At 38.4% G+C, this 8,397-nt stretch overlaps 1 long non-coding RNA gene across 1 annotated transcript; it reads left to right on the forward strand.

The window, feature by feature from the left end:
• The first annotated feature begins 2,897 nt into the window (after window positions 1–2,897).
• LOC138411258 (uncharacterized) lies at window positions 2,898–6,901 on the forward strand. The gene is made up of 3 exons (XR_011243908.1): window positions 2,898–3,543; window positions 4,743–6,123; window positions 6,397–6,901. It is a non-coding gene; the product is annotated as an uncharacterized lncRNA (long non-coding RNA).
• The last annotated feature ends 1,496 nt before the right edge of the window (window positions 6,902–8,397 follow it).

Here is an 8,397-nt window from a genome sequence, read left to right on the forward strand (position 1 = left end):
TGCTTTTCCAAATTTTCTTTCCTCGAGTATGCTGTATAGTGCTTTTGTGAATGTGAAATAAGTTAAAGTTTTAAAGTTAAAAATCCCAAAGACTGCTCCTGAAGCTCCTCATAAGTTCGATACTTCTGCATAATTATGATGTCATGTGATATGATGCCCTCACATTTGCATAACGCACACCTAGCGGCTAGTTAACACACCCTTTGACGAAGCTACATGAAGTGAGAGCGGAGGCTTACATTTAACACACGCACAGGAAGAGGTTGACCAATCGCAACAGAGCTGGCCGGCTATAACCAATCAGAGCAGACTGGGCTTCACCAGGAGGAGGGGCCTTAAGGAGACATGAGACACAGAGGCTGAGGTGCTGCAGCATTGGACAGTATGAGGAAACATTCTGAACATTAGACCTTTTCAAATAAACACCCCAAGTAAAATTATGAATTTTAAAAGAAGCACATTATGTCTCCTTTTAAAACATAAATGTCCTGAGAAGCAGGAGGTCCCCCTGTTTGAGTTCTGACAGGCCACCCTCCTACTCTCTCCCTCCCATTCCTTGTCTTTTCGTACTGTCTCTAAAGGCACAGAGGCCAAAAATATACTTTAAAAAGTCTATTATGTTTTTTCAAATTTTACACCACTTCCCACAATCTTGCACAAATTACTGACTTGAACATACGTCATTATGTGTAGAGGACAATGTGCACTGCATCGGAACGACATGCCACAACTCTGCAGACGTGTTTCCATACAAGCCACCACAGCTGTATTATCTTGATGAGCATCGTAACGGGTTGGCAGGTCACAACATTAGAATATGCCACTGCCAGAGTCGATTCGCATCACCTCTCCAGATAAGCAGCAATTGGCACATCCGGTGTGAGCTTTGCAAGTCACTAACACACATTTACACACATTAACATGATGCAATTCTACACAACCTGGCTGCTGTGGGTCTGTATTATAGTCGTTAGTGAGCACTGGGGACACAGTGAATCTGTCTCTCAGCTAAGTGAGAGTTAGAGAGAAATACATGGAAAAGCTGAAACACTCCAGACTTCATGCATTTGGCTGGATTGTAAAGTGGTGTGTGTTTGCTGGCATATGTTGGAGCTCTGTGGATTAACAGGTTCTCCTGTCATGATGGCTGTCACTGAGTTGAATTAGTGTTAGAGTTTCTGGTTAGTGGTATTTGTATGTGTCTTTTGTAATTTCAACAGCGGTGTTAGTAAAAGAACGATTTGAGCAAGGAGGCATAAGTTTGGCTTAAACGCTCAATGTTGTTATTGATCCTTTAGTCGGTGGGTTTTACATGTCTTACATACCCTAACGTTCCACTTGTTATTTTATTATATGGTTCTGTGCTTTGTTTTATGGCCACAGAATTTGTTCTTGGGGAGCTTTCACATGTAAAAGACACACACACACACACGAACACATGCTTTAAGATGGAAACATATGTACTTGAGCATTTGCACCATTTAATTATGACACATTTAATATGACACATACAAACAACTCACAAATACAAATAATTTGTATGTTAAGGGGAATGTATTGGGTGGCAGTGGCAGAACTGGTCGTTCACTAATCAGAGTGTCGGTTGTTTGATTCCCTCCAGTCAGCATGTGGCAGGGTCCTTGGGCAAGACACTGAAACCTAAATTGCCCCTGACAACTGTGAGAATGCTGTGTGAGTGATACACAATGCACCATGTATAGCAAGTGCCTCAATGTGTGTGTGAATGTGTGGTTTGTATTGTAAAGCACTTTGAGTGGTTGTGAAGACTTGATAAAAAAAATTGTAGTAGTAGTAGCAGCACTTCTTCTCCTTTGTCCAGCTCATTGCCGTGGGTCAACCAATGTCAAGATGCATTACCGCCATCTATTAAGGTTTATGTGACCATTAGTAGTAGTAATAGTAGTAGTAGTAGTACTTCCTATTCTTTGTTAGGTTTATTGGCGGATGGCAACCAACGTCAAGGTGCATTGCATTACTGCCATCTACTGTATCTACTTCTCTGCATGACCTCCATCTGGAGTTTTTTACTTTTATTTTAAGTAGTAGAAGTGCTTTTACTTTATATAGCAACTTTCAAAAACAGCCGTTACAAATTGCTTCACAAAGAGGACATGTAAAAACAAGAAAACTGAACATCAAAGACCATAAGCAAATTAATACGATGTCATTTAAAATCAAAGACAACAAAAACTAAATTCAAATACAGCAGATAAAACAATACATCATTTAAAAGTAATAGCAAAAGACAATATAAAAAAAAACAATTACTAGCAAAGAAAACAAGAAAAGGCCATTTGGTAAAAGTACACTTTGAGAGATAATTTGAAAACAGACAATGAAGTTGCAGTCCATCTCCTTTGCATAATATATGTAACTAGTCAGGCTTATTTTTACCTAGCTAACCTCACTGCTACATTTCTAATCCTAAATGTTCACAACTGAACCTTAAAAGCCTAAAAATCTCAAACCTCAAACAGCCCTCTGAGCCAAAATGTTCTCACTTTCCCTAAATATCCTCACGTCTATATCTCAAACTGATCTTCACAAAGGTAGATGTCCCAGCACAAACTCACACACACATTTATTTATGGTTGCCATTCTCTCTGTCTTGTTGTCCAGGGGCAGAATTTGTGGTGGCATGTGAAGGGCTTTAATGTCAGCCTCCTCTCTGCGGTCTCTTGTGAGCTCTGTGTACTTTATCTCCTTCTGCTGTGCCAAGACAGCTTTTCCATGTGTATTTCTCCTGCTCACAGGCTTGCGATTACGCCTCTTATTTTTCCTGCTCTTATGTCTGCCTCTCTGTTTTTGCTGGTACTTTTTCTTCCGTGATACGATTTGTCTTGATTCTCTTCTATTCTCTGTCTCGTCTTGCAATAATGTTTTCTGGTTATGAGATCAAAGGAAAGACGGGAAAAAGGTTTTGAGTTTGAATCAGGGAAACACGACACATAAAGACTCACTGTCAATCATCACTGAACTAAATCCAAGACACACTTTTATACCTTTAACAACTTGTAATTACGGCTGGATGAGTAGTCACTGTCTTATCTCTTTATCTCTTTACAAAATGACAGTTTGTCAAAGTTCTCATCAAGACATCCCCCTAAAAGCTCACTTCATATTTTGCTTATTTGTTTTCTAAGCTACATTTGGTTGAGAAATGTAATTGCTATCAGTATATTTTCTGTGGCAAAGTTTAACTAATCACAGAAATGCAACAATCATATCACACACTGGTTGAGGTGTTCATGGTAGATGGTGACTGTACAAAGTGCATATCTTTGAATCAGAGCCTGAGATGCTTATAGACATATATGCATACTTATATTGTGAAATTGTGAACATTTATTTTGTCACCTACCTCCACTTGTTCTGTGTTTGGTTGTCTTAAACAGGCTAAAATTGACAAACAAATAGACGTTTATGGAGTAAGGCTTATGCTTCTATTTATTTATTTTATTTTCAGTGTGTTAACTCTTTAGTTCCCTGAACCTGGATTTAGAAGTTGCTTTACTTTGAGAGGTAATGTAGTAACTAAATACGACAATTCATTGTTTCAGTAAAAATCAGTCTTTCTAACTATTCAGATTTCTTTGAAAATACTTCAAAAGAGGTCATGTTCAACTTTATTCCCCCAATAGAGCACATTCATTTTTGAAAAGGAAATAACCAGTAGGTGACTTGTTAAAGTCTAAGCACATTCTTTTTCACTCAGAAACTGCAGCATTTCATAGATGCGTGTGTAAGAATGCAGGATAAAAGAAAACTCTTGCACACTTTCAAGTGCAGCTTAATTTTTTGGGACAGCTTGATAGAGTCTGTGCCTTCCAAAGAAAAACAAAAGACATTGCAGAAGAGCTGATATTTTATCTTATATGGGCACAAAATAGTAAACAACACACAAGAGCCTTTGGCCAACTCCATGAACCAAGAGCTCCAGTATATCTGTAATTAAAGTGGCTTTTTTGAGTCACTGGTAAGCAACCTTAGAAAAGGGACAACTTAATATTCTCCTTCATTTTAAATCAAATCAAAATGAATTACCTTAACAAAGTGAGAGCTTTGTAAAGTTATTTTATCAATTACTTCACATTTTTGTGCTTCTGTTAATCTGGAGGTTTCAAGACTTATGACATCATGCATGTTTTCCTTTATGTAGTATTTTGTCCTGTACATCAATTTTAATGCAGTCCTCAGCTGAGACCTGTTTGTCTAAGAGGTGACAAGCAAACCTACGCCTCTGAAGTTATTTCTGTACCAAAACCTCACCCTGTTTAACCTCCACCACTTGTCAGCCAAGACATTCTATATATTTGTCACAACAACTAGCTCTTTCCCTGAAAGGCTGAGCAGCAACCAGATAATAACAATACAACCTTTTTCTCATAAATCACCTCTCAAACCACAGCTATATACAGAGGTGTTAGGTTGTGCTTGGCTGCTGCAATGGAACATTATGCACGCTCTGGTCCCGGAGTCTGGTTGAGAGAGAGGAAAAACTCAACCAGAACTAGAAACACTGGACACTATGAAGTTCTATTTATAATCTATAGAAAAATATTACTTGTTTTATTTCGTTCATTTTATTTCATTTCACGAAACATTTTTGATACAAGTATTTTAACACAGCGACTGACTGATTAAATTCCCAGTGTCCTTCTCTGGCCTGAAGCACGACTTATAAACAAAATATTTTTTTGTGCTTTACCTACATTTTATAGATGAGCAAGAGGTGCATGAATGGAAGCATGAAAAATACCAGGACCCTGAGCCCGAGGTAGCTAAAAGGAACCAAGCCACCATTCTTTTTTTTTTTTTTACAGCTGTGCTTTTCCTGCTGTGAAAAAGGCCTGTAACCTCCAAGAATATTGTAGCTAGTTGAATCATAAACTGAAAACTGAGTGTGTACAAACTATGAATATGCACAAAAATGTTTGTATCAATATGTCTTAACTGCCATTTTTATCCATAACTACTATTTGTTTTGAAAGAAATAAACCTGAGATAAGCATACACACATTTTTCTAGAGCAAGCTGACTGTGACATTGTAAAGTGAAAATACCAAAAAAACACTGTTCCTCCACAAACACACACACACACACTTGTATAATGCAAACACACTCACTGTGACTCCTCACAGCGTGACAGCCATGTTTTTGGAGGTGAGCAGTCTGTGCAACGGGAACTATTGTGCTGCAGCAGTTCAGCAGTTCAGCGCTGTCAGAACATGCATTTATCATGGATGAACTGTCTCCCCTTCATTTTAATTATAAGAATGTGCAGCTGTGTGGAAAATAATCCAAGGTGCACTGCGCAGTATTTTAACTCCCAAAGCAGAAATATTTCAAGGGTGTAAATATTTATCACTGCCATTAACTTTCAAGGAGAGATTATTGCTGTTTACAACATTAAGGTCATGGTTGGTTTTCATGAATATTGTTGTAGAACAATAACATTAAAGACACATTCACACACTTGTACTGCGGAGTACACAGTACATGCACTGTGGAGTCTGTGTGAACTAGAGGGGAGGAAATTCTTTTTGCATCTTTGACTTTAAAAAAGGCAAAAAAATCCACTGTGGCCACATTGGCCTCAAACCAAAGCTTTGATGAAACAAAGGCTTTGAACCCAAAGAGAAACGTTTGAGTCAGTTTAAAAGATGAAAGTGAAAAAATGTCTCCAGATCTTTTATTCAATGTGACATTAGTTTATTCACAACCGTCTTTCAGATACATTTCTTCTCTCACCAACTTTATAGATTTTTTGTTCATGGCTGTGTTATGGCCCAGTAGGAGGTTTTCTTCCTTCATTTCTAGTTTGAGGTGTAGCATTGGGTGTAGAGCGACTCTCCACACCGGGGGTGGGGTTTACTCCGTTTTTTAGTGTGAAAATAGACACAAAGAGCACAAGGGCAACTGATGGTGGGTAGTGACCCAATAGACCTCTGTTAAAGACAGGACTCAGTTACCGACAGAGCAACAGAGTCTTTTCACTACTCCACAATGCACATTGAAATTTCCACATTAACTCTGAAACCATATGACAACTTCTGAGCTGGACGAGCAAAAGACGTTGGGATGTTCATTAAATGCTACCAGGTAAAATTGAAGGACTTAGCGATGACAGTAGGCTGAGCATTTCATTTTAATGAGCCAGGTAGAATTCAGTTTGTCTCTCAACAGTCTCCGTTATGTTTCAGCTGGAAAAAAAGCAGGAAAAGTATTAATTAACAACTTTGAACTACATGTTCATTGAGATGTTTAACTTCTGTTTACTGACAGCTGTGCTAGAGAAGACAATAGGTTGATTGAAACTGAGCAGAATTCAACAACTTTAATATGCAGCCCTTCACCAGGTTTATTTTTTTACAGGACACAAGAAATGGCCATCTTAACAAGGTTGTATACACAGATGGACGACATGGCAGCCCCTCGATTGCACCCTAGTGGCTGGCAGCAGTATGGGTCATAAACCCTGACTCCTCCAAGTTGGTGGATGGGACATGGAACAAACTTAACAGTCAGAGCACATGTCCAATACATTTTTAGGTAGTTCGTATCACCCTGATGTTTGTTCAAGTGCTCATTTGATCCTGTTTTCTATAAATACAAGATCACATGTCATGGAGCATGTGTATTGGCAGGATCTTAATACCGCAGCTCCACCCCCCCTCCCTACAGACTCGAAATGACGCTATAAGGGAAAGATGGTGTTCTGTCCAGGATATTTTGGCTTCATTTCTAGATAGTGAGAGGAATTGGAGAAACATTGTCGTTCTTTATATACAGTCCAAAGGACTATTCTAAACACCTCTCACTCACACCTTTTACAAATGCCCAGTGTGGTTATGTACAAATAAATTTACCTGGGAAAATATCTCATCTGAAAACACTGTGTTATGAACAGCATATAATTGAACTATGTATTTTGCATTTGTAGCTTGAACAATTAAACTACTTAACATACTTTCTCTAATAATGAATAACTCTTAAGGTATATGATATAAATCATTTTAAAGAGAGCTTTTTCAAAGAAAAGGGTTTGCAGATCTCATTGTGCAGTGAAATGAATCCACTTTAAAGGCAAATTACTTCATATATACAATTATCACAGAGGTTAAACAGGTTTTACTGATTCATGATCATTAAGTACAGTCTTCATTCAAATGTGCATCCATGAAAACCAGTGGCCTTCACTCTGAAGCATCTCATCAGCTCTCAGACTCTGCTCCACAACTTTAAATCCATCCATTTAAAGAGTTTCCTTTTGGCCACTGAAACTCTGACCTCTCAAGTGGCCTATTTAAAGCATCAGGCATGAGGTGAATACTGAAGCTATGAAACGCAGAGGAAGTATAACATTTACGAAATTCATAACACACAGCGGAGACAACACTGTTTTCTATGCTGAGTCTGTAATGGGAGTGTTGAAATACAGTTTTTACTGTGATCCAGCTAAATACTGATGAGGGTTTGGACGTGAGAGAATAAGTTTGTGTTTTTAAAATGTCTCTAAAAAGAAACTTAAGAGTTTAAAGATCTGCAGCAGCTGTGCAATAGTAACAATCTGTTTTTATTGCCCAAACAGTAGAATCAAACATTACCCTTTTGTATATTTTCAGTCGTAAGCATCTGCTTATCAGTATCTGGTGTATTGTGTAGTGTTGTGTTTTGGAGCAGGAGTGAACACATCTGTTTATTCCGCTCCATGCTAGAACAGTTTTAGTCATAAACTGTACACATGCTTTATGGCAAATACCCCTCCCACATCCCTGGAGCCAGCGGAGAGATCCTGTGGGCACAGAAGGAAAGAGACGAGTGAGGGTGGCACAGCTGACGTCACACAGACTCATGAGGGGAACCACTTTGAAATACACAGTTTTATGGAAAGCGTTTTGTTTGTAAACTGAGATCGTGTGATTTTCTTTACAACACACAGACACTGTCGTCGGCTCTTATCACCACAAACTCTGTTGAGATCTTAGTCTGTGTCTTCTATGTGTGTGTCACCGTGTTTTCACCTGGAGTTATCTGTTATCTTTTTGTTTCGTTTTTTACTCTTTGCATCTGACGCGTGAAAGCAGCTACTAATAATCGAAACTCCTGAAGAATAATGTTTTTTATAATGTTAGAAAATGATAAGGAGAATATCAAATTCAAGCTAAAATATTCTGGTTTTTTTAGAATGACTTTGCCAGATCATCTGTTACCAATACAGTTGCCAATTAATTTCCCTCAGATCAATTTACTACGATCGATTGACAGCTGTAGTGTAATGTTTCCACTAAAACTTGAGTTTTACCTGCAGGTGTTTGTCAAGTCCCTGCCCAGAGCTGACAGAGAAGCAGCTGAATTTTTCTTTGTGCACCCTAC

The sequence above is a fragment of the Paralichthys olivaceus genome, chromosome 8, assembly GCF_024713975.1.
Source record: "Paralichthys olivaceus isolate ysfri-2021 chromosome 8, ASM2471397v2, whole genome shotgun sequence".
NCBI classification, from domain to species: Eukaryota; Metazoa; Chordata; class Actinopteri; order Pleuronectiformes; family Paralichthyidae; genus Paralichthys; species Paralichthys olivaceus.